This window comes from Triticum aestivum, chromosome 4D (genome assembly GCF_018294505.1).
Source record: "Triticum aestivum cultivar Chinese Spring chromosome 4D, IWGSC CS RefSeq v2.1, whole genome shotgun sequence".
NCBI lineage: Eukaryota > Viridiplantae > Streptophyta > Magnoliopsida > Poales > Poaceae > Triticum > Triticum aestivum.
Window position 1 is genome coordinate 400,195,330 of NC_057805.1, and position 25,333 is coordinate 400,220,662.

General features: G+C 41.3%; 1 long non-coding RNA gene across 1 annotated transcript; it reads right to left on the minus strand.

The window, feature by feature from the left end:
- Positions 1 to 7,787: 7,787 nt before the first annotated feature.
- Positions 7,788 to 17,146, minus strand: LOC123100126 (uncharacterized). Its single transcript, XR_006448358.1, has 4 exons — positions 16,528 to 17,146; positions 16,205 to 16,418; positions 15,498 to 15,595; positions 7,788 to 8,217 (listed from the first exon to the last, which is right to left on the minus strand). It is a non-coding gene; the product is annotated as an uncharacterized lncRNA (long non-coding RNA).
- Positions 17,147 to 25,333: the final 8,187 nt, after the last annotated feature.

A 25,333-nucleotide genomic window follows, 5' to 3' on the forward strand; every position in this document is an offset into this window, starting at 1 on the left:
ATAAATCTTATTTTCTTCACACTAATAGATCATACATTTAGAGAGAAATTTTTATTGCTTGCACCGATGACAACTTACTTGAAGGATCTTACTCAATCCATAGGTAGGTATGGTGGACTCTCATGGCAAAACTGGTTTTAAGGGATATTTGGATGCACAAGTAGTATCTCTACTTGGTGCAAAGAATTTGGCTAGCATAAGAGGGAAAAGCAAGCTCAACACGTTGGAGGATATATGACAATATAACTTCTATTCGGATATAGGAAAACATAACCCATTATGTTGTCTTCCTTGTTCAACATCAACTTTTTTGCATGTCATATTTTAATGAGTGCTCACAATTACAAAAGATGTCCAAGATAGTATATTTATATGTGAAACCTCTCTTTCTTTATTACTTCCTATTAATTGCAACAATAACCAAAACTATGTTTGTCAACTCTCAACAAATTTTATTCATCATACTCTTTATATGTGAAGCCATTACTCTCCATAAGATCATTGCATGATCTTTTTATTTCTTTTTGTTCTTTCTCTTATTTTATTCCCTCAAGATCATGGCAAGAAAGAAAAGCCCTCAACTCAAAACTACTCTTTATAATATATATCTCATGGACTCGATTACATAGATAGATCTCAAAGCTAGATCATACTAAAATTTTATTCTACTAGATCAAGATATAACCAAAAGGATCAAACTAAGTGTATTTAGATCTCTTTCTTTGGCGGTGGTGATGATGGAGTTGTTGATGAAGTAGTGCCACACTTCGAGCGCAGGAGATACTCCAGTCTACGAATGATGCTCTCGAGGGTGATGGTATGCTCCTGCAACAGAATATTTTCACAAGTGAGATATTTATTTTGCACACGAACTATTTCAGTGATCTTAAAAGCTTCAATTTCAGTAGGGGTAAGATAATTGTAGTATGGTTGAAGGATGTCTTTTTCTTCTTCTGCCGGAACTTGATCTCCCGCGACCTTCTTGATCTTATCACCCTCATTGGTTTCCCCAAGTTCTTATCTCTTCACCTCCATCTTCATTAGCCAAGCATCGCCGCCCCCATTGTTGGAGGAGGGAGAAGACATGATGCCTGGCCTTGAAAGCTCTGGCAGAAAACAGCTCGAAACGAGAACAGACGATTTTGTCGTGGTACGGTGGTCGAAACCTTCGGGAGATTATATAATGAATTTTTACCGACCAAACGTAGTATTGTGCAAGAAAACGGAGAACGGAGGGCACACGAGGTGGCCACGTGGCAGGGGGCGCGCCCTCCACCCTTGTGGTCTCCTCGTGCATCTTCCAGACTACTTTTAATTTTCTAATTTTTCTAAATATTCCAAAACGGAGAAAAATTGCTATTAGAACAGTTTTGGAGTTGGTTTACTTACCGTACCACATACCTATTCCATTTCGGAGTCTGAAACGTTCTGGAAAGTATCCCTTATGTACTCCTCCGGTGTTATAGTATTAATTATATTAGTTTCAACATTTAGGGGAGTGCCTGAGATATAATGTTTGATTCTTTGACCATTTACCACCTTCGGATTTGTGCCTTCGACGTTGTTGATTTTGATGGCACTGGAATGATAGACCTCCTCGATTATGTAAGGACCTTCCCATTTAGAGAGAAGCTTTCCTACAAAAAATCTTAAACGAGAGTTGTATAGCAAAACATGATCACCTACATTAAACTCATGCTTTTGTATCCTTTTGTCATGCCATCTTTTAACTTTTTCTTTAAACAACTTGGCATTCTCATAGGCTTGGGTTCTCCATTCATCAAGCGAGCTTATGTCAAATAACCTCTTCTCACCGGCAAGTTTGAAATCATAGTTGAGCTCTTTGATTGCCCAATAAGCTTTGCGTTCTAGTTCAAGAGGTAAGTGACATGCTTTTCCATAAAACTTTTTATATGGAGACATACCCATAGGGTTTTTATAAGCACATAATGCATCATCAAGTTTCTTAGACCAATTCTTTCTAGATCTATTAACAGTCTTTTGCAAAATCAATTTAATCTCTCTATTGCTCAATTCTACTTGACCACTAGACGGAGGATGATATGGAAATGCAATTCTATGGTTAACATCATATTTAGCAAGCAATTTATGGAAGCACCATGAATAAAGTGTGAACCACCATCAGTCATTAAATATCTAGGGACTCCAAACCTAGGAAAAATAACTTCTTTAAGCATCTTAAGAGAAGTGTTATGATCAGCACTACTAGTTGGAATAGCTTTTACCCACTTAGTAATGTAATCAACAGCGACTAAAATATGTGTATATCCATTAGAGGAAGGAAAAGGTCCCATATAATCAAAGCCCCAAACATCAACTGGATCAATAACAAGTGAATAATTCATAGGCATTTCCTGACGTCTACTAATATTACCTATTCTTTGGCATTCGTCACAAGACAAGACAAACTTACGAGCATCCTTGAAGAGAGTAGGCCAATAAAAACCGGATTGCAATACATTGTAGTTCTATCTCCAGCATGGTGTCCTCCGTAAGCCTCGGAGTGGCACTTGCGTAGGATCTGTTCTTGTTCGTGCTCAGGTACACAACGTCCAATAACACCATCTACTCCTTTATAAAGATGTGGGTCATCCCAAAAGTAATGTCTTAAATCATAGAAAAACTTTTTCTTTTGCTGGTATGTGAAACTAGGTGGTATAAATTTAGCAAGAATGTAATTAACATAATCAGCATACCATGGAGTATTACGAGAAGCATTTATGACAGCTAATTGCTCATCAGGAAAGCTATCATCAATAGGCAGTGGGTCATCAAGAACACTTTCTAACCTAGACAAGTTGTCTGCAACGGGGTTCTCAGCTCCCTTTCTATCAATAATATGCAAATCAAATTCTTGTAGCAAGAGAACCCATCTAATAAGTTTAGGTTTAGCATCCTTCTTTTCCATAAGATATTAAATAGCAGCATGATCAGTATGAACAGTTACTTTGGAATCAACAACATAAGATCTGAACTTATCACAAGCAAATACAACTGCTAAAAATTCTTTTTCAGTAGTAGCATAATTTCTCTGGGCACTGTCTAGAGTTTTACTAGCATAATGAATAACATTCAACTTCTTATCAACTCTTTGTCCTAGAACAACACCAGCAGCATAATCACTAGCATCACACATAATTTCAAAGGGTAAATTCCAATCAGGTGGTTGAACAATTGGAGCAGAAATCAAGGCTTTCTTAAGTATTTCAAATGCTTCTACACAATCATCCTCAAAAACAAAAAGAACATCTTTTTGCAAGAGATTAGTGAGAGGCCTAGAAATTTTAGAGAAGTCTTTAATAAACCTCCTATAGAAACCAGCATGACCAAGGAAACTTCTTATATCTTTGATATCTTTAGGACACGACATCTTTTCAGTAGCATCAACTTTAGCTTTATCAACTTCAATACCTCTGTCATAAATTTTATGCCCCAAGACAATACCTTCATTAACCATACCCAATTCAAGACAAGATTAGTTTCTTCACATCTCTGCAAAACTCGATCAAGGTTGCTTAAAAAATCATCACAAGAAGTTCCGTAAACAAAGAAATCATCCATGAAAACCTCAATCTTTTCACAAAAGTCAGAGAATATAGCAGTGATACATCTTTGAAAGGTAGCAGGTGCATTACATAATCCAAAAGGAATACGTCTATAAGACAAAGTACCGAAAGGGCAAGTAAAAGTGGTCTTTTCTTGATCCTCTTTTGACACGGGTATTTGAGAGAAACCAGAATAACCATCTAGAAAGCAAAAATGTGTATGTTTGGAAAGTCTTTCTAGCATTTGATCAATAAAAGGTAGAGGGTAATGATCTTTTCTGGTAGCTTTGTTTAATTTGTGAAAATTAATTACCATTATATAACCTGTAACAACTCTTTGTGGAATCAATTCATTCTTATCATTAGGAACAACAGTAATACCTCCCTTCTTAGGGACACAATGAACGGGACTTACCCATCTAATATTAGCAATAGGATAAATTATACCTGCTTCCAGAAGCTTTAGTATTTCATTTCTTACCACTTCTTTCATCTTAGGATTTAACCGTCGTTGATGATCAACAACTGGTTTAGCGTCAGGCTCCATATTAATTTTGTGCTGACATAGAGTGGGACTAATGCCCTTAAGATCATCAAGAATATATCCAATAGTGGCACGGTGCTTCCTCAGAGTTTTTAATAATCTCTTTTCTTCATGCTCTGAAAGGTTAGCACTAATAATAACGAGATATATCTTCTTTTCATCAAGGTAAGCATATTTCAGAGTATCAGGTAGTTGTTTAAGCTCAAACACGGGATCACCCTTGGGTGGAGGAGGATCTCCAAGAATTTCAACAGGCAAATTGTGTTTCAAAACAGGCATTTGGTTAAAGAATATTTCATCCAATTCCTTTCTTTGATTCATAAACATATCATTTTCATGGTCTAGCAAATATTGTTCTAAAGGATCAGTAGGAGGTACGGCAATAGAAGCAAGACCAATAGTTTCATCCTTACTAGGCAATTATTTATCATGGGGTTGTCTACGAAATATAGAGAAATTAAAATCATGAGACACATCCCCAAAACTTACAGTAACAATTTCCTTCTCACAGTCTATCTTATCATTGACAGTGTTCAAGAAAGGTCTACCAAATATAATGGGACAAAAATCATCTTGTGGGGAACCAAGAACAAGAAAATTAGTAGGGTATTTTATTTTCCCACACAAGACTTCAACATCTCTAACAATCCCAATTGGTGATATAGTATCTCTATTGGCAAGCTTAATTGTAACATCAATATCTTCTATCTCAGCAGGTGCAATATAATTCATAATTTCTTGGTATAAGGTAAAAGGAATTGCACTCACACTAGCACCCACATCACATAGGCCATGATCACAATGATCTTCTATTTTAACAGAAACAACAGGCATGCCAACGACAGATCTATGTTTATCTTTAATATCGGGTTTAGCAATTCTAGCAACTTCATCACAGAAATAAATAACATGCCCATCAATATTATCGACCAAGAGATTGTTAACCATAGCAATACTAGGTTTAACTTTAATTTGCTCAGGGGGTGTAGGTTTTCTAGTATAACTCTTATGAACCACAGTTGAGGCTTTAGCATCCTTTATTCTAGCAGGAAAAGGTGGCTTCTCAATATAAGCAGAAGGAACAACAGGACCAACATTATAAGTAATAGTTTATTCTTCAACTTTAATAGGTTCTGCTACTTTTACTTCAATGGGAGGATGATATTTAAACCACTTCTCTTTAGGGGGATCAACATGAGTAGCAAATGATTCACAGAGAGAAGCTGCTACCTCAGAGTCAAGTCCATATTTAGTGCTAAATTCACGAAAAGCATCGGTATCCATAAAAGATTTAACGCAATCAAACTTAAGGTTTATACACTACTAGGAAAAAGCTTATAGACAATCGCTTACTAGTAGCGCCTATTTATTTACCCACGCTACTGCTATTTACTAGTAGCGCGCTAAAATGACCCGTGCTACTAGTAGTAAATATTCTCGACCGTGCCCCGCGGATAGACCATAGTAGTAGCATGGGTTTTAAACCATCGCTATTGCTAAGTGGATATCTGTAGCGCCCGGTGAGACACCCTGCGCTACCGCTAGCCTTTCAGTCAACCGTCCCAGTCCACCCACTCCCGCACCCCACCCACCCTCGATTCACATCCCCTCCACCTCCTCTCCTCTGCCGACGGGATCACTCCCTTTCTCCGATCCATGCCGGGATCCTCCGCCGTGTGGCCGCACACGTGCGCAGCCTCCACCACCCGGCCGACCAGGCCCATCGCAGCGGCCAGCCCGGGCTGCTCCCCGCCGCGGCGTGGGGGCGGGGCGGGGCGGCGGACCCGAGGGCAAGCCTAGTGGCGGCGCGGACGGCGATGGAGGAGGCGGTGTACGAGGTGGTGCTGTAGCAGGCCGCATTGGTGGAGGACCTGCAGGGGCGCCGGGCGGCGCGGGAGGCCGAGGCGGGCAGGCGCCGATGGCAGGAGGAGTAGCCGGAGCAGGAGGGCAACGCGAAGCTCGGTTGGGACCTCCTCTCGGTGATGCCTACGACCGCTACGGCGAGGTCTCCACCAGTACGCCAAGACCTTCTACCTCGGTGAGCCCTCACTCGGTCACTCACTACTCTGCAACTCTGATGATGCTAATAATGTACTAGTAGTTAAGCCATCTGTCTCAGCACATTCAGTCCAAATTTGCCACGTAAATGTTTGTCTGGAAGCAAAGGAGATGAGTGATACGTCTCCAACGTATCTATAATTTTTGACTGTTCCATGCTATTATATATTCTGTTTTGGATGTTTAATGGGCTTATTTATACACTTTTATATTACTAGTACAAATGCATGTGCGTTGCACCAGGCGAAATATTAAATATAACTTTTTAATCTAAATTTTGGAAATGCTGGAAATAAGGTTGCACGGAGTATTTCCTTTTTGGATGTATTAAAAAAAATTCAAGAATAATTTTTAAATAGGAATCCTTTTTATGGTGACGAACATTTTTTTTTGGAATATTATATATCATTTGTAATTTATATAGCAAAAGTGCCATGCAAAATAAATAAATATATGCTTAAACAGTTGAAAAAAATACCACTTAAACACCTACAACCATAACAGAACAACATTGTTCCAACAATTTTTGAACAATTCATATTTCTAGTTTGTAAATCCCATAGCTTTCTTAAAGAATATAATAAGTAAAACATGGATATGATCTTACTTGATGTTCCAAGTTGCATGGTCTCGGTACTGTTGGTGAACTGACACATGGCAAGTTGAAACTAATTCTGTTGTTGAAATAGAAGTAGGTTTCAAAAAAAAAGAAATAGAACTACAATAGTGATCCAAAATATTGGGATGAACTTTCTGAATAAAATGGATGAATGATTTCAGTTTAAATGGCTCACAAAACAGTGCAATCAGATTTCATTGCGGCCTGCCTAAGGCTCAAAAGCAAGAATAGCCATGCACCCAGAATGAAGAATAACCATGCAAATCATCAACAAATTCATTCAGAAAGATTGGCTGCTTGTACCTCATTCAGAATTCACAAGCACCAAGAGTCAAATCACGGGCGTTGTTAAGGTTCAAAGCTTTAGATAGATTTCACTTAGCTAGAACTAACAAAAGAAAAAAAGCAAACTAAATCGATGGATGGATGATCATGGCTGGTTATCAATTAGTGCTCAGTGTTGAAGAACAATGATACAACTAACCAACAAAAAACGGACTTGCTACTTAAATCGGTTCATGGTTAAAAGAATAGACCCCTTAGTTCTCAGATATAAATGGACATCAACATAAGGTCATGAGCCAATCCAAACCACCGCCGGTAGATTAATTAATAAACTGGAATATCTGCATATACAAAGGCCTCCTAGTACAAATCTAAAAGGATCTTCAAGACAACACTTTCTGTTATCATCCTAAACATAACAATTTAGATACTAAAAAAATTTGGTTGGTTAATACTTTGATACATGAGAAGAAGAAAGTTTCATTTTGGCACCTTCAGTTCTGTTGTGGACCATGAAATAATATTGCAGCCACTAATTAAATCGTGCAGTCAAATTAGTATGAAGGCATAATTATGAATCTGCCCGTACAAGATCAAAATGCGATATAATTCTAGGCTGACAACAATAAAAGATGCAGTACAGATTGACCAAAATGCGAAATTCAACAGAAGAGTGCAAGTTTTCAAGAACCTGGAAAGAGATTATGTAGTACAATATTTTAGGATCCTCTCAACACTACATACGAACTCAAATTTGTATAGAACTGAACAAACTTAGGACCTCCTATAGGTATGCTACTACTAATATGCTAACACACACACTATGTACCAATATGCTAGTACTAATCTAAAATGGTAGCTCCATATCTTTGGTGAATGTGTGATGCATGCCTGAGGACCTCCTGCTGTCCTGCAGGTATGCCGCTGTCTTGTAGGTATGCCCTTGGTGAGAAAGTTCTTGTTTCAGTCAAAGAGGTAGAACTGTCATCTGCATCATCTACTATCTGTACTAAAAAATGAAGCGCGTGTGCCAGCTGTTGTCACTGAATTTTTAGATGACCGGCAATGAAGTTTGCTGCTTAATTTAGACTGCCAAGTTTAAGTTTTCCACATGTGTAGGTGTAGCAAGGTAACAGTTCTGAACCCTGAAAAAAAAACAATCAAAATCAAATCATTTCTCCATGCCCTCATAATGCCTATGAATTTCACATAGTGGTCGTCTATACACCACGCACATTGTCCATGCAAAAAGAGGTGAAGTAAAATTAAATCTAAACTGAACTTGACAAAGTTTTAAAATAAGAACATTTGTATAACTGACAATGGATCATCGTATACAACACGATCTAGTAAGTAATGCAAGAGCACACGCGTACATAAGAGTCAAAAAATTGATTAGAAGGCATGACATACATGGATAGACTGAGGTCTCTGCAGTGCAAGGATTAGAAAGATGGCAGCCACATGCCAAAGACAACGACAGTAAGGATGGCTGATACGTCGTCCAACGTATCTATAATTTTTGATTGCTCCATGCTATATTATCTTCTGTTTTGGACATTATTGGCTTTATTATTCACTTTTATATTATTTTTGGGACTAACCTATTAACCGGAGGCCCAGCCCAGAATTGCTGTTTTTTTGCCTATTTCAGAGTTTCGCAGAAAAAGAATATCAAATGGAGTCCAAACGGAATGAAACCTTCGGGAACGTGATTTTCAGAACGAACATGATCCAGGAGACTTGGACCCTACATCAAGAAACAAAGCAGGAAGCCACGAGGTAGGGGGGCGCGCCTACCCCCCTAGGGTGCGCCCTCCACCCTCGTGGGCCCCACGTTGCTCCACCGACGTACTCCTTCCTCCTATATATACCTACGTACCCCAAACGATCAGATACGGAGCCAAAAACCTAATTCCACCGCCGCAACCTTCTGTACCCACGAGATCCCATCTTGGGGCCTGTTCCGGAGCTCCGTCGGAGGGGGCACCCATCATGGAGGGCTTCTACATCAACACCATAGCCTCTCCAGTGAAGTGTGAGTAGTTTACCTTAGACCTTCGGGTCCATAGTTAGTAGCTAGATGGCTTTCTCTCTCTTTTTGGATCTCAATACAATGTTCTCCCCCTCTCTCGTGGAGATCTATTCGATGTAATCTTCTTTTGCGGTGTGTTTGTTGAGATCGATGAATTGTGGGTTTATGATCAAGTTTATCTATGAACAATATTTGAATCTTCTGAATTTTTTTATGTATGATTGGTTATCTTTGCAAGTCTCTTCGAATTATCAGTTTGGTTTGCCTTCTAGATTGATCTTTCTTGCAATGGGAGAAGTGCTTAGCTTTGGGTTCAATCTTGCGGTGTCCTTTCCCAGTGACAGTAGGGGCAGCAAGGCACGGATTGTATTGTTGCCATCGAGGATAACAAGATGGGTTTTTTATCATATTGCATGAATTTATCCCTCTACATCATGTCATCTTGCTTAAGGCGTTACTCTGTTCTTATGAACTTAATACTCTAGATGCATGCTGGATAGCGGTCGATGTGTGGAGTAATAGTAGTAGATGCAGGCAGGAGTCGGTCTACTTGTCTCGAACGTGATGCCTATATACATGATCATACCTAGATATTCTCATAACTATGTTCAATTCTGTCAATTGCTCAACAGTAATTTGTTCACCAACCGTAGAATACTTATGCTCTCGAGAGAAGCCACTAGTGAAACCTATGGCCCCCGGGTCTATCTTCATCATATTAATCTTCCAACACTTAGTTATTTCCGTTGCTTTTATTTTACTTTGCATCTTTATCACAAAAATACCAAAAAATATTATCCTATCATATCTATCATATCTCACTCTCGTAAGTGACCGTGTAGGGATTGACAACCCCTTATCGCCTTGGTTGCGAGGATTTATTTGTTTTGTGTAGGTGCGAGGGACTCGCGCGTAGCCTCCTACTAGATTGATACCTTGGTTCTCAACAACTGAGGGAAATACTTACGCTACTTTGCTGCATCACCCTTTCCTCTTCAAGTGAAAACCAACGCAGTGCTCAAGAGGTAGCAAGAAGGATTTCTGGCGCCGTTGCCGGGGAGGTCTACGCAAAAGTCAACATACCAAGTACCCATCACAAACCCTTATCTCCCGCATTACAATATTTGCCATTTGCCTCTCGTTTTCCTCTCCCCCACTTCACCCTTGCCGTTTTCGTTCGCCTCTTTTTCGTTTGCCTCTTTTCGCTCGTCTTTCTTTTGCCATGTCTGAATCTGGGGAGGTTATCGCTAATGAAGGCAATAATAATAACTTGGGAACCTCTGATGCTTTCGATGATCCTCTTGAGGAACCTACTATCTTGCACACCAAAAAATTTCGAGTCGGTAGTGGCAATATTATTGGGAAAGGAGTTATTCAAGATTTCTTTACTTGTGCCGGAGCTTTGCCCGTTATGGGTGTCTCTTTTCTTCATAAAACTAGTAGCCTTGCGGATGCAATATCTTTGCTTGTAGTTGAACTTGAAAGGCAATTTCTTCATATGCATCCTTGCATACAAAGAATTTTCCTAGAATTTTCTAATATTGAGCATTCTTCTGTTAAGCGTGCCGCCACTATCTTTTTGGCTCATGAGTTTAGATTTATAATGAAAGAGGCTAGAGAAATCTTTGCGCATTATAGGGTAGATGCTAGTCATCCTCCCATAGAAGCTATCCTTTTTAATCAAAAAGACATGATGCGTTTACAATCTTTGGATCACGTTGCCTATAATGGAAATCTTAGAAAAAATGTTCCATCTGATGTTCTAGTTGATAAAATTTCCGAGCTTAATGATGATTTTGCTATCCAGAATAATGGATTAGGTTTTTCACTTGAACGAAGGCTTGTGACTTTTTGTCAAAAGAATGCTTGTAATGATGAATTGGTTGTGCAATACAAAGGGCCAAGGGAGGAACCCAGACCTCCCGAGATTGATCTTGGGGACTTTTGTCCCATTAAATTTAACCCTTTTGATTATTTTTGCTTGCCCCAAAGAAAACTTGTTGCTGAACGTAGAGAATATGAGAAAAATTTTCATGACTTGCCGTACCATTATTATGGCAACACCTAGATTTATCCTTGCTTTTATGCCTAGCTAGGGGCGTTAAACGATAGCGCTTGTTGGGAGGCAACCCAATTTTATTTTTAGTTTTTTGCTTTTTGCTTCTGTTTAGGAATAAATGTTTGATCTAGCCTCTGGTTAGATGTGTTTTTATGTTTTAATTAGTGTTTGTGCTAAGTTAAACCTATAGGATCTTCTTGGATGATAGTAATTTGATCTTGCTGAAATTTCCAGAAACTTTCTGTTCACGAAAATAATTGTTAAAAATCACCAGAACGTGATAAAATACTGATTCCAATTGCTTCTGATCAATAAACAAATTGTCTAGGACGTCCTATTTTGGCTGATTTTTTGGAGTTCCAGACGTTTGCGTTAGTAACAGATTACTACAGACTGTTCTGTTTTCGACAGATTCTGTTTTTCGTGTGTTGTTTGCTTATTTTGATGAATCTATGGCTAGTAAAATAGTTTATAAACCATAGAGAAGTTTGAATACAGTAGGTTTAACACCAATACAAATAAAGAATGAGTTCATTACAGTACCTTGAAGTGGTCTATTGTTTTCTTTCGCTAACGGAGCTCACGGGATTTTCTGCTAAGTTTTGTGTTGTGAAGTTTTCAAGTTTTGGGTGAAAGATTTGATGGATTATGGAACAAAGAGTGGCAAGAGCCTAAGATTGGGGATGCCCATGGCACCCCCAAGATAATCTAAGGACACCAAAAAGCCAAAGCTTGGGGATGCCCCGAAAGGCATCCCCTCTTTCGTCTACTTCCATCGGTAACTTTACTTGGAGCTATATTTTTATTCACCACATGATATGTGTTTTGCTTAGAGCGTCTTGTATGATTTGATTCTTTGCTTTTTAGTTTACCACAATCATCCTTGTTGTACACACCTTTTGAGAGAGACACACATGATTCGAAAATTATTAGAATACTCGATGTGCTTCACTTATATCTTTTGAGTTATATAGTTTTTGCTCTAGTACTTCACTTATATCTTTTAGAGCACGGTGGTGGATTTGTTTTATAGAAACTATTGATCTCTCATGCTTCACTTAGATTATTTTGAGAGTCTTAAATAGCATGGTAATTTGCTTAAAAAATCCGAATATGCTAGGTATTCAAGATTAGTAAAAACTTTCTTATGAGTGTTTTGAATATTAAGAGAAGTTTGATGCTTGATGATTGTTTTGAGACATGGAGGTAGTGATATTAAAGTCGTGCTAGTTGAGTAGTTGTGAATTTCAGAAATACTTGTGTTGAAGTTTGCAAGTCCCGTAGCATGCACGTATGATAAACGTTATGTAACAAATTTGAAACATGAGGTGTTCTTTGATTGTCTTCCTTATGAGTGGCGGTCGGGGACGAGCGATGGTCTTTTCCTACCAATCTATCCCCCTAGGAGCATGCGCGTAGTGCTTAGTTTTTGATGACTTGTAGATTTTTGCAATAAGTGTGTGAGTTCTTTATGACTAATGTTGAGTCCATGGATTATACGCACTCTCACCTTTCCAACATTGCTAGCCTCTTTGGTACCGTGCATTGCCCTTTCTCACATTGAGAGTTGGTGCAAACTTCGCCGGTGCATCCAAACCCCGTGATATGATACAATCTTTCACACATAAACCTCCTTATATCTTCCTCAAAACAGCCACCATACCTACCTATTATGGCATTTCCATAGCCATTCCGAGATATATTGCCATGCAACTTTCCACCATCCAGTTTATCATGACACGTTCATCATTGTCATATTGCTTCGCATGATCATGTAGTTGACATAGTATTTGTGGCAAAGCCACCATTCATAATTCTTTCATACATGTCACTCTTGGTTCATTGCATATCCCGGTACACCGCCGGAGGCATTCATATAGAGTCATACTTTGTTCTAGTATCGAGTTGTAATCATTGAGTTGTAAATAAATAGAAGTGTGATGATCATCATTTTCCAGAGCATTGTCCCAAGTGAGGAATATAAAAAAAAGAAAGAAAGGCCATAAAAAAGAGAAGGCCCAAAAAAATGAGAGAAAAAGAGAGAAGGGACAAAGTTACTATTCTTTACCACACTTGTGCTTCAAAGTAGCACCATAATCTTCATGATAGAGAGTCTCTTGTTTTGTCACTTTCATATACTAGTGGGAATTTTTCATTATAGAACTTGGCTTGTATATTCCAACAATGGGCCTCCTCAAGTGCCCTAGGTCTTCGTGAGCTAGCAAGTTGGATGCACACCCACTTAGTTTCTTTTGTTGAGCTTTCATATATTTATAGCTCTAGTGCATCCGTTGCATGGCATTCCCTACTCCTTGCATTAACATCAATCGATGGGCATCTCCATAGCTCATTGATTAGCCTCGTTGATGTGAGACTTTCTCCTTTTTTGTCTTCTCCACATAACCCCATCATCATATTCTATTCCACCCATAGTGCTATGTCCATGGCTCACGCTCATGTATTGCGTGAGGGTTTATAAGTTTGAGATTACTAAAGTATGAAACAATTGCTTGGCTTGTCATCAAGGTTGTGCATGATGAGAGCATTTTGTGTGACGAAGATGGAGCATGACTAAACTATATGATTCTGTAGGGAAGAACATTCTTTGGCCATGTTATTTTTAGAGGACATAATTGCTTAGTTAGTATGCTTGAAGTATTATTATTTTTATGTCAATATGAACTTTTATCTTGAAACTTTCGGATCTGAATATTCATACCACAATCAAGAAGAATTACATTGAAATTATGCCAAGTAGCACTCCGCATCAAAAATTCTGTTTTTATCATTTACCTACTCGAGGAAGAGCAGGAATTAAGCTTGGGGATGCTTGATACGTCTCCAACGTATCTATAATTTTTTATTGCTCCATGCTATATTATCTTCTGTTTTGGACATTATTGGGCTTTATTATTCACTTTTATATTATTTTTGGGACTAACCTATTAACCGGAGGCCCAGCCCAGAATTGCTATTTTTTGCCTATTTCTGAGTTTCGCAGAAAAAGAATATCAAACGGAGTCCAAACGGAATGAAATCTTCGGGAACGTGATTTTCGGAACGAACATGATCCGGGAGACTTGGACCCTACGTCAAGAAACAAAGCAGGAAGCCACGAGGTAGGGGGCGCGCCCTCCACCCTCGTGGGCCCCACGTTGCTCCACCGACGTACTCCTTCCTCCTATATAAACCTACGTACCCCCAAACGATCAGATACGGAGCCAAAAACCTAATTCCACCGCCGCAATCTTCTGTACCCACGAGATCCCATCTTGGGGCCTGTTCCGGAGCTCCGCCGGATGGGGCATCCATCACGGAGGGCTTCTACATCAACACCATAGCCTCTCCGATGAAGTGTGAGTAGTTTACCTTAGACCTTCGGGTCCATAGTTAGTAGCTAGATGGCTTTCTCTCTCTTTTTGGATCTCAATACAATGTTCTCCCCCTCTCTCGTGGAGATCTATTCGATGTAATCCTCTTTTGCGGTGTGTTTGTTGAGACCGATGAATTGTGGGTTTATGATCAAGTTTATCTATGAACAATATTTGAATCTTCTGAATTCTTTTATGTATGATTGGTTATCTTTGCAAGTTTCTTTGAATTATCAGTTTGGTTTGGCCTACTAGATTGATCTTTCTTGCAATGGGAGAAGTGCTTATCTTTGGGTTCAATCTTGCGGTGTCCTTTCCCAGTGACAGTAGGGGCAGCAAGGCACGTATTGTATTGTTGCCATCGAGGATAACAAGATGAGGTTTTTATCATATTGCATGAATTTATCTCTCTACATCATGTCATCTTGCTTAAGGCGTTACTCTGTTCTTATGAACTTAATACTCTAGATGCATGCTGGATAGCGGTCGATGTGTGGAGTAATAGTAGTAGATGCAGGCAGGAGTCGGTCTACTTGTCTCGGACGTGATGCCTATATACATGATCATACCTAGATATTTTTATAACTATGCTCAATTCTGTCAATTGTTCAACAGTAATTTGTTCACCCACCGTAGAATACTTATACTCTCGAGAGAAGCCACTAGTGAAACCTATGGCCCCGGTTCTTTTTTCATCATATTAATCTTCCAACACTTAGTTATTTCCGTTGCTTTTTACTTTGCTTTTATTTTACTTTGCATCTTTATCACAAAAATAGCAAAAATATTATCCTATCATATCTATCAGATCTCACTCTCGTAAATGACTGTGTAGGGATTGACAACCCCTTATCGCATTGGTTGCGAGGATTTATTTGTTTTGTGTAGGTGCAAGGGACTCGCGCGTAGCCTCCTACTGGATTGATACCTTGGTTCTCAAAAACTGAGGGAAATACTTACGCTACTTTGCTGCATCACCCTTTCCACTTCAAGGGAAAACCAACGTAGTGCTCAAGAGGTAGCAATGGCATCTCCTTCCATATAGCGTTCCATGCTCTCTGCAATCCCGGAAGAAGAACAGATCTTAAAAGGCTGAAATCAGGAGTAAAGAACATATCAAAAGGGTTCGGAGATAGAAAGGAGAAAATTCAATAGCCGGTACAAAAATAAAATAGGTCTTTGTATCATAAACTCTGTACATCCAAATCGCTAAGAAAATCCTTTGCTCTACTACTCCTTCGAGGACCCTGGCATGCTGCACCTCTTACTTCTAAACATATGAACGAATCAACGTTTATGCCTGAATAAAAAAGATCCCCACAAAACATACCAAAGGGTGATAAAAAAGAACTATCACGCTCTTTAATGATGCTTATCTCGTGGGAAATTTGGAAGGAGAGGAATGCTCGTGTTTTTTGCAACACCGAGGTGTCAGTGGGAGTGATTGTTGCTTGTGTTTTAGTCTTCAAATTTAAAATGCAAAATTGTAATATGTATGTATGTATGTATGCTGCTTCAACCAATCTAGTTCAAGGGGTCGGTCTGGTTCTTGCTATTCTGAAAATTGAACATACATGACGAATCTGCAGACTGTATATTTCAGCTTGCATTCTCTTTTTACATGAAGATAAAAAATGAAGTAAATACTTGTAGGCACTAAGTGTTACCTTGGATTTCTACTCGTAGATCCGGGCGTATTTTGTGTAGCTAGCAATTTGAATGTGTGAGATTATGTGGCTGTGGTAGGGAGCCTGTCAGCCAGAATTCAGAAACCTGGGTCATGAAAATGCATGGTTGATTGGTTGTGTACTTAGTGCTGGAGCTAAAATGGCCGTAGTTCTTCTTGTGCCTTAAGCCCTTAACTCGTCACATGCAGTCCTCCTTCACAATTCAAAAAAAGAAATAATTCACAAATTAGTACTGAGGAAGACATATAATGGTAAGATACGAACAGCTAGCTAGCCAGCGGCCAAAGGACTCATTCAGTTACCTGGCTTGTAATCACCTAGCCGGTCCCAAAATTATTCAGTACAGGCCCAAAATCACAATCGTCAGCCCTAACTACAGATGTGGAAGCTACTCTGACTCCTTAAAACTTCTGCAACTACAAACAGCAGCAACACAGAGTGTCCAAGAACATCCTCACGTGTGACGGCGAAGACATCTATCCCCGTGCGGGCAGGCAACCGTCGGAGCTACATGACGTGATGGGAGTGAAGGGGATTGGCTAGCCGGCCGGTCGCCAAACGGGTCAATAAGATGGCTCCATCTTCTGTGCTCCCCCGCTTCCGTCAGATCCACCCCTTCCCTCATGTTACCCGAGCTGTTCCTCCTCGTCCAATGGCTCCACATCTGCTGCTCCCCTGCTTCCATTGATGGCTCCACTTTGATCCAAATCAGAGAAGGACGACAACATGAGGTTGGAGATCGAGGAGGCTGATTGGGGACGCATGGGGAGGGGGTGGCGGACAAGGCGGCGAATGGCCGGAGAGGACTACCGGCCGCGCTTGGTAGCGACGGATGGCCGGAGAGGACGACCGGTCGCACGTGGCGGCGGCGACGGTGCCGTTCCCGTGCGCATCACAGAGATCCCGTGCTCGTGTGTGATCGGGGACTGACGGGGAGGGGATGGAGAACAGGGCGACGGATGGCTGGAGAGGCCGACCGGCCGCGGGTGACGGCGGCGGCGGTGCCATACCCGTGCGCATCGAGGAGAGGCAGTGCTTGTGTTTTTTTTATATGAATCAGCTCGCCCGTCCGTTTTTATGACTGTGGGTTGACTGCTCGGAACAAGGGGGCTTTATGCAAAAACGAAACGTTTACTTAGATACCCACCTAAATTAGGACTGCAGGTTACATTCTTAAAAATAGAAGGACTTTTTTGTAAAAGCGCCGCGACGGTGAACCCCACAGGCTCGATCCGTGCTTTATTATTATTAGGGAAAGATTTTTGGGATTAACCTATTAACCGGAGGCCCAACCCGAATTGCTGTTTTTTTTGCCTATTTTAGTGTTTCGCAGAAAAAGAATATCAAACGGAGTTCAAACGGAATGAAACATTCAGAACGTGATTTTTGGAACGAACGTGATTTAGAGGACTTGGAGTGGACGTCAAGCAACCGACGAGGAGGCCACGAGGCAGGGGGCGCGCCTACCCCCTGGGCGCGCCCTCCACCCTCGTGGGCCCCTCGTGGCTCCACCGACCTACTTCTTCCTCCTATATATACCTACGTACGCCCAAACCATCGAAGAGCACCACGAAAATCTAATTCCACCGCCGCAACCTTCTGTACCCGTGAGATCCCATCTTGGGGCCTTTTCCGGCGTCCTGCCGGTGGGGGCATCGATCACGGAGGGCTTCTACATCAACACCATAGCCTCTCCGATGATGTGTGAGTAGTTTACCTCCGACCTTCGGGTCCATAATTATTAGCTAGATGGCTTCTTCTCTCTCTTTGGATCTCAATACAAAGTTCTCCTCGATTCTCTTGGATATCTATTCGATGTAATCTTCTTTTGCGGTATGTTTGTCGAGATCCGATGAATTGTGGGTTTATGATCAAGATTATCTATGAACAATATTTAAATCTTCTCTGAATTCTTTTATGTATGATTGGTTATCTTTGCAAGTCTCTTCGAATATCAGGTTGGTTTGGCCTACTAGATTGATCTTTCTTGCAATGGGAGAAGTGCTTAGCTTTGGGTTCAATCTTGCGGTGCTCGATCCCAGTGACAGTAGGGAAAACGACACGTATTGTATTATTGCCATCGCGGAAAGAAAGATGGGGATTATATCATATTGCATGAGTTTATCCCTCTACATCATGTCATCTTGCTTAAAGCGTTACTCCGTTCTTATGAACTTAATACTCTAGATGCATGCTGGATAGCGGTCGCTGTGTGGAGTAATAGTAGTAGATGCAGGCAGGAGTCAGTCTACTTGTCACGGACGTGATGCCTATATACATGATCATACCTAGATATTCGCATAACTATGCTCAATTTTATCAATTGCTCGACAGTAATTTGTTCACCCACCGTAATACTTATGCTATCTTGAGTGAAGCCACTAGTGAAACCTATGGCCCCCGGGGAGGCTTACGCCAAGTCAAGTCAAGATTTGACTCCCAGCAACTAGCCATTTCTGGCGCCGTTGCTGGGGAGTCTACGCACAAGTCAAGACATACCAAGTACCCATCACAAACTCTTATCCCTCGCATTACATTATTTGCCATTTGCCTCTCGTTTTCCTCTTCCCCACTTCACCCTTGCCATTTTATTCGCCCTCTCTTTCCGTTTGCCTCTTTCCCTCTGTCTTTCTTGTGCCATGGCCGAATCAAAAAGGGCCAAGGGCTCTCTTCATGGTTTTAATACTTTGGATAGTCCCTCTGTCCTCTCTAAGCTCATAAACAATGATGTTATGAAAAGACCTACCGGGATTGTCAATGAGGGTTTGAATAATTTCGATGAAGATGATCCCAGAATTTTTCGTTATTTACTTGATGAGTCTTTGAAAGATGCGTGGGATAGGCTTTTAAGGATCCGAGCTAGCTATGTGCCCCAATATCAAATTGAGGTTTACCTAAAAAGCTTTTATGTTGGGTTGCCCGCTTCTTTCAAGCAAGTTTTAGATTCTATTTTTGAAGAGGGTTTTCTTGAGGGGGATCCCATAGATACCTATGAAAAGATGAAAACTATATTTGGGCACCCTATGAGTGAGAAAGCTGAATCCACCTCTCTTTTGTGCTTTTACCAAAACAAAATTATTAAAGAGATGAAAACTAGCTTAGATGCGAATTTCCATGGCATGCTTAATATTTCTTCCACCATTAATGGCCACGTGCTTTATCAAAATAGAAAGATAAATGCTATAGATAATAAATTTTCTCTTTTCTTTACCAACACCAAAGATGGCAAAACCTAGATCTATCCTCGCTTTTATGCCTAGCTAGGGGCATTAAACGATAGCGCTTGTTGGGAGGCAACCTAATTTTTATTTTAGTTTTTTGCTTTTTGGTTATGTTTAGGAATAAATAATCCATCTAGCCTCTGGTTAGATTTGTTTTTATGTTTTAATTAGTGTTTGTGCCAAGTTAAACCTATAGGATCTTCTCGGATGATAGTTTTTTGATCTTGCTGAAAATTCCAGAAACTTTCTGTTCACGAAAACAATTGTTAAAAATCACCAGAACGTGATAAAATACTGATTCCAATTGAAGTAGATCAATAAACAAATTATCTAGGTCTTCCTATTTTGGTAGATTTTTTTGAGTTCCAGAAGTTTGCATTAGTTACAGATTACTACAGACTGTTCTGTTTTTGACAGATTCTGTTTTTCGCGTTTTGTTTGCTTATTTTGATGAATCTATGGCTAGTAAAAGAGCTTATAAACGATACAGAAGTTGGAATACAGTAGGTTTAACACCAATATAAATAAAGAATGAGTTCATTACAGTACCTTGAAGTGGTGTTTTGTTTTCTTTCGCTAACGGAGCTCACGAGATTTTCTGTTAAGTTTTGTGTTGTGAAGTTTTCAAGTTTTGGGTAAATATTTGATGGATTATGGAACAAGGATTGGCAAGAGCCTAAGATTGGGGATGCCCAATGTAACGCCCACGATGCGGCTATATCTCCCACGTGTCGAGGCACGACTTAGAGGCATAACCGCATTGTGGTATTGTCGCAAGAAGGGTTATCTTCACACAATCCCATGTAATGAACAAGAATGGGATAACGAGAGTTGGCTTACAATCGCCACTTCACACAATACATAAATAAATTCATACATCATCCAAAATCAACACATAGACCGACTATGGTCAAATCCAAATGAAAATAAGATAACCCCAAATGCTAGATCCCCGATCGTCCCAACTGGGCTCCACTACTGATCATCAGGAAACGAAACATAGTAACGACCACGTTCCTCGTTGAACTCCTACTTGAGCTCGGTTGCATCATCTGCATTGGCATCGTCGGCACCTGCAACTGTTTTGGTAGAATCTGTGAGTCGCGAGGACTCAACAATCTCACACCCGCGAGATCAAGACTATTTAAGCTTGTAGGAAAGGATGGTGTAATGAGGTGGAGTTGCAGTAGGCACTAAGTATATATGGTGGCTAACCTACGCAAAAGAGAGCGAGAAGAGAAGCAACACAACGGTCGCGAAGCTATAAATGATCAAGAAGTTACCCTGAAACTACTTACGTTCATGCATAACTCAAACCGTGTTCACTTCCCGGACTCCGCCGAGAAGAGACCATCACGGCTATACACCCGGTTGATGTATTTTAAATTAAGTCAAGTGTCAAGTTCTCTACAACCGGACATTAACAAATTCCCATCTGCCTCATAACCGCGGGCACGGCTTTCGAAAGATAATACCCTGCAGGGGTGTCCCAACTTAGCCCATCATAAGCTCTCACGGTCAACGAAGGATAAACCTTCTTCCGGGAAGACCCGATCAGTCTCGGAATCCTGGTTTACAAGACATTTCGACAATGGTAAAACAAGACCAGCAAAGCCGCCCGAATGTGCCGACAAATCCCAATAGGAGCTGCACATATCTCATTCTCAGGGCACACCGGATTGTCCAAGCTTCCGATAGGCGAGTCAGAGTTGCCCCTGGTGGCCACCGGCTACTGACAGGTTGGACCAATACTCAGAGGAGCACTGGCCCAGGGGTTTAAAATAAAGATGACCCTCGGGCTCGCGAAAACCCAAGGGAAAAAGGCTTAGGTGGCAAATGGTAAAACCAAAGTTGGGCCTTGCTGGAGGAGTTTTATTCAAGGCGAACTGTCAAGGGGGTCCCATAAATCACCCAACCGCGTAAGGAACGCAAACTCAAGGAACATTATACCGGTATGACGGAAACTAGGGCGGCAAGAGTGGAACAAAACACCAGGCATAAGGCCGAGCCTTCCACCCTTTGCCAAATATATAGATGCATTAATTAAATAAGAGATATTGTGATATTCCAAAATATCCATGTTACAACATGGAACCAACTTCAACTTCACCTGCAACTAGCAACGCTATAAGAAGGGCTGAGCAAAAGCGGTAACTTAGCCAAACAACGGTTTCCTGGGAAAGGATGGTTAGAGGCTTGACATGGCAATATGGGAGGCATGATATAGCAAGTGGTAGGTAGTGCAGCATGGCAATAGAACGAACAACTAGCAAAGCGAAGATAGAAGTGATTTCGAGGGTATGGTCATCTTGCCTGCAAGGTTCTCAGAGCTGTCGAAAGTTTGATCCTCGTAAGCGTACTCAATAGGTTCCTCATTCACGAACTCGTCTCCCGGCTCTTCCCACATCAAGAACACAAGCAATGGAACCACAATCAATCACGGGAAATGCACAAGCAACATGATGCAATACATGCATGATATGCGAGATGTGATATGCGATGCATATGCGTGCTCCGGAAGAAAAAGGATGAACAAGGCAGTAACTTGGCAAACCAAGTATGCCACTGGAAAGATGAGATGATTTCGGTCGAAATCGATATAAAGATCACCGGAAACGGATGCATGCTTTGCAAATGGCAAGCAAAACAAGAATGACACGAATCTGCGATTAACAGCATGATAGCACTTAGAATACATCAAGTAACTATGCTACAGCACTCCAACATAGCAACAAAGCATATGGCAGTGATCTAAAGGAGATGCTTGACAAAATATGAACACTGAGCTACGGCCAGATCACACCATAACAGGTTCAAACAAGCATGGCAAAAGTGCAAAAGATAACAGGTTCACAGACGGTGAAATTACTGGACATGGCTGAAACAGCATCAGGTAGCAATGTTCAGAGCAAGCAATCAACATGCTACAGGAACTTAACATAGCAAAACAAGGCATGGTATTAATCTACTAAATGCATAGAACAAAAGTCCCTTACTGATCATGAGCCAAAAAGGATCAGAAGATATGATGGCACCCATGTAAACATAGCAAGTTTCGTTAATAGGTTTTAGATTTAGCAGAAAACAGAGCATGACATTAACAACATTATGAAGGCATCTTGGTGAGCTTGATTCACTCATCACAAAGCAATGAATGACAAAAAAAGCATACCTACAGCAAGATGGCATATTTATGAAGCTATCCATGGCAATATCAAATACATAGCATATATGGATCAACTACAACAACCTTGGCAAAATTGAATATCATGTTAACATTCTGCCAGAAATATTTTATAGCAAAAGTAGAGCAAGATTAAGACATGCTAGGGAACTCCATAATTGTAAACAGGGGCATGGATGGATAGAGCACAACTATATCTACAAAACATCCTTAATGAACATACTCAAAAGAAGCATGGATCTCTCTGTAGCCACATGGAAACATGGCAACAAAATAACAGCAGTAACAGACAGCAAAAATCCCAAGTCCCTGGAAACAGAAACATCACGAAGCCTAGTTTGCATGCTTGTGCTAGTCACCACATAGATCGCAAAAATACGTGGCATACACCTCTATAAATATGGCATGGCATAGATCGAAACACATGTAGAGCTCATGCCCATAAGATGCACACATCAAATGCAACCAAAATAACAAAACATCAAGTTCTGATAAATAACAGCAGTAAACATCATATAGCACTCTTGCACAAGAGATTTGGCATCAAAATGGACTCAAACGAACATGGCACAATGGAACAAAATGAAGACCATCTCGAGACGAACATTTTGATATATCATGCACGCAAAACGGAGCAGTATGCAATGAGATATGCCATGATGAATAGAGTAACATATTGTGAAAATATTCGGGACTTGGAAGATATTTCGGGTCAACCTCTCTTTGGATCTGGCATGCGAACCAAGGCGGCGGCGGATCTCGCCGGAGTTGGGGAAGGAGGAGGGCGCCGGCCGGAGATGGAGAGGAGGGAGAGGCGCGGTCGCCGGGGTTCGTCGGAGGAAAGGAGCGGGGCGGCGAGGAGCTCGGGCTCCGGCGGAGCCGAGGCGCGCTCGGGTGCGGGCCGGGCGGCGCGTCGGCGCCGGAGGCGGGCGGCGACCGAAGCGGAGGGGCGCCGGGCAGCGAGGCGCGGGGTCGCCGGAGGAGGACGGGCGCGGAGGGAGCCGGGCAGCGGGGTCGGGCGCGCGGGCCGGGAGGGCCCCGCGCAGGCTCGCGGGCCGGCGGGCGGAGGAACGCGGCGGCGCGCCACATGTCGCGCCCCGATTGGTCGGGCGCGGCGGCGGGATTCGTCCGGCGGCGGCGGACGTGTCCGGTGGCGCGAGGAGGACGAAGTCTAGGGTTTGGACCCGGGATTTCGGAGGGGAGAGGTGTTTATATAGGCATAGGGAGCTAGGAGAGTCCAAATGAGGCACGGTTTTCGCCCACACGATCGTGATCGTATGACCGAGAGCATGGAGGTGACTTAGATGGGTTATTGGGCTGTTTGGAGGGGGGTTTTTCTACAACACACAAAAGCCCTTTGCGGTTACCCGGTTAACCGTTGGAGTATCAAACGACCTCCAAATGGAACGAAACTTGACAGGTGGTCTACCGGTGGTATACCAAGGCAACTTGGCAAGCCTTGGTCCATTCCGAGAAAGTTTAACACCCGCTCACGAAAAGAAACAAGAAGGGTGCGCAGGTGCATGTGGGAGTGTCGGATTGCAAAACGGACAACGGGGAAAATGCTCGGATGCATGAGACGAGCACGTATGCAAATGCGATGCACATGATGACATGATGAGATGCATGACATGAACAAAATGCAAAACGAAAACAAAACCCAACCACGAAGGGAATATCATAACACATAGCCGAAAATGGCAAGAGTTGGAGTTACAAATATGGAAAGTTACATCCGGGGTGTTACACCCAAGGCACCCCAAGGTAAAATCCAAGGACAACCAAAAGCCTAAGCTTGGGGATGCCCGGAAGGCACCCCCTCTTTCGTCTTCGTCTATCCGTAACTTTACTTGGGGCTATATTTTTATTCACCACATGATATGTGTTTTTCTTGGAGCGTCTTGTATGATTTGAGTCTTTGCTTTTTAGTTTACCACAATCATCCTTGCTGTACACACCTTTTGAGAGACACACATGATTCGGAATTTGTTAGAATACTCTATGTGCTTCACTTATATCTTTTGAGCTATATAGTTTTTGCTCTAGTGCTTCACTTATATCTTTAAGAGCATGGCGGTGGTTTTATTTTATAGAAATTATTGATCTCTCATGATTCACTTATATTATTTTGAGAGTCTTTTAGAACATCATGGTAGTTTGTTTGGTTAAAATTTTAGTCCTAAAGTGATGAGCATCCAAGATAGGTGTAATAAAAACTATCATATAGAGTGCATTGAATATCATGAGAAGTTTGATACTTGATAATTGTTTTGAGATATGAAGATGGTGATATTAGAGTCATGCTAGTTGAGTAGTTGTGAATTTGAGAAATACTTGTGTTAAAGTTTGTGATTCCCGTAGCATGCACGTATGGTGAACCGTTATGTGATGAAGTCGGAGCATGATTTATTTATTGATTTGTCTTCTTTATGAGTGGCGGTCAGGGACGAGCGATGGTCTTTTCCTACCAATATATCCCCCTAGGAGCATGCGCGTAGTACTTCGTTTTGATAACTTATAGATTTTTGCAATAAGTATGTGAGTTCTTTATGACTAATGTTGAGTCCATGGATTATACGCACTCTCACCCTTCCACCATTGCTAGCCTCTCTAATACCGCGCACCTTTCGCCGGTATCATACATCCACCATTACCTTCCTCAAAACAGCCACCATACCTACCTATCATGGCATTTCCATAGCC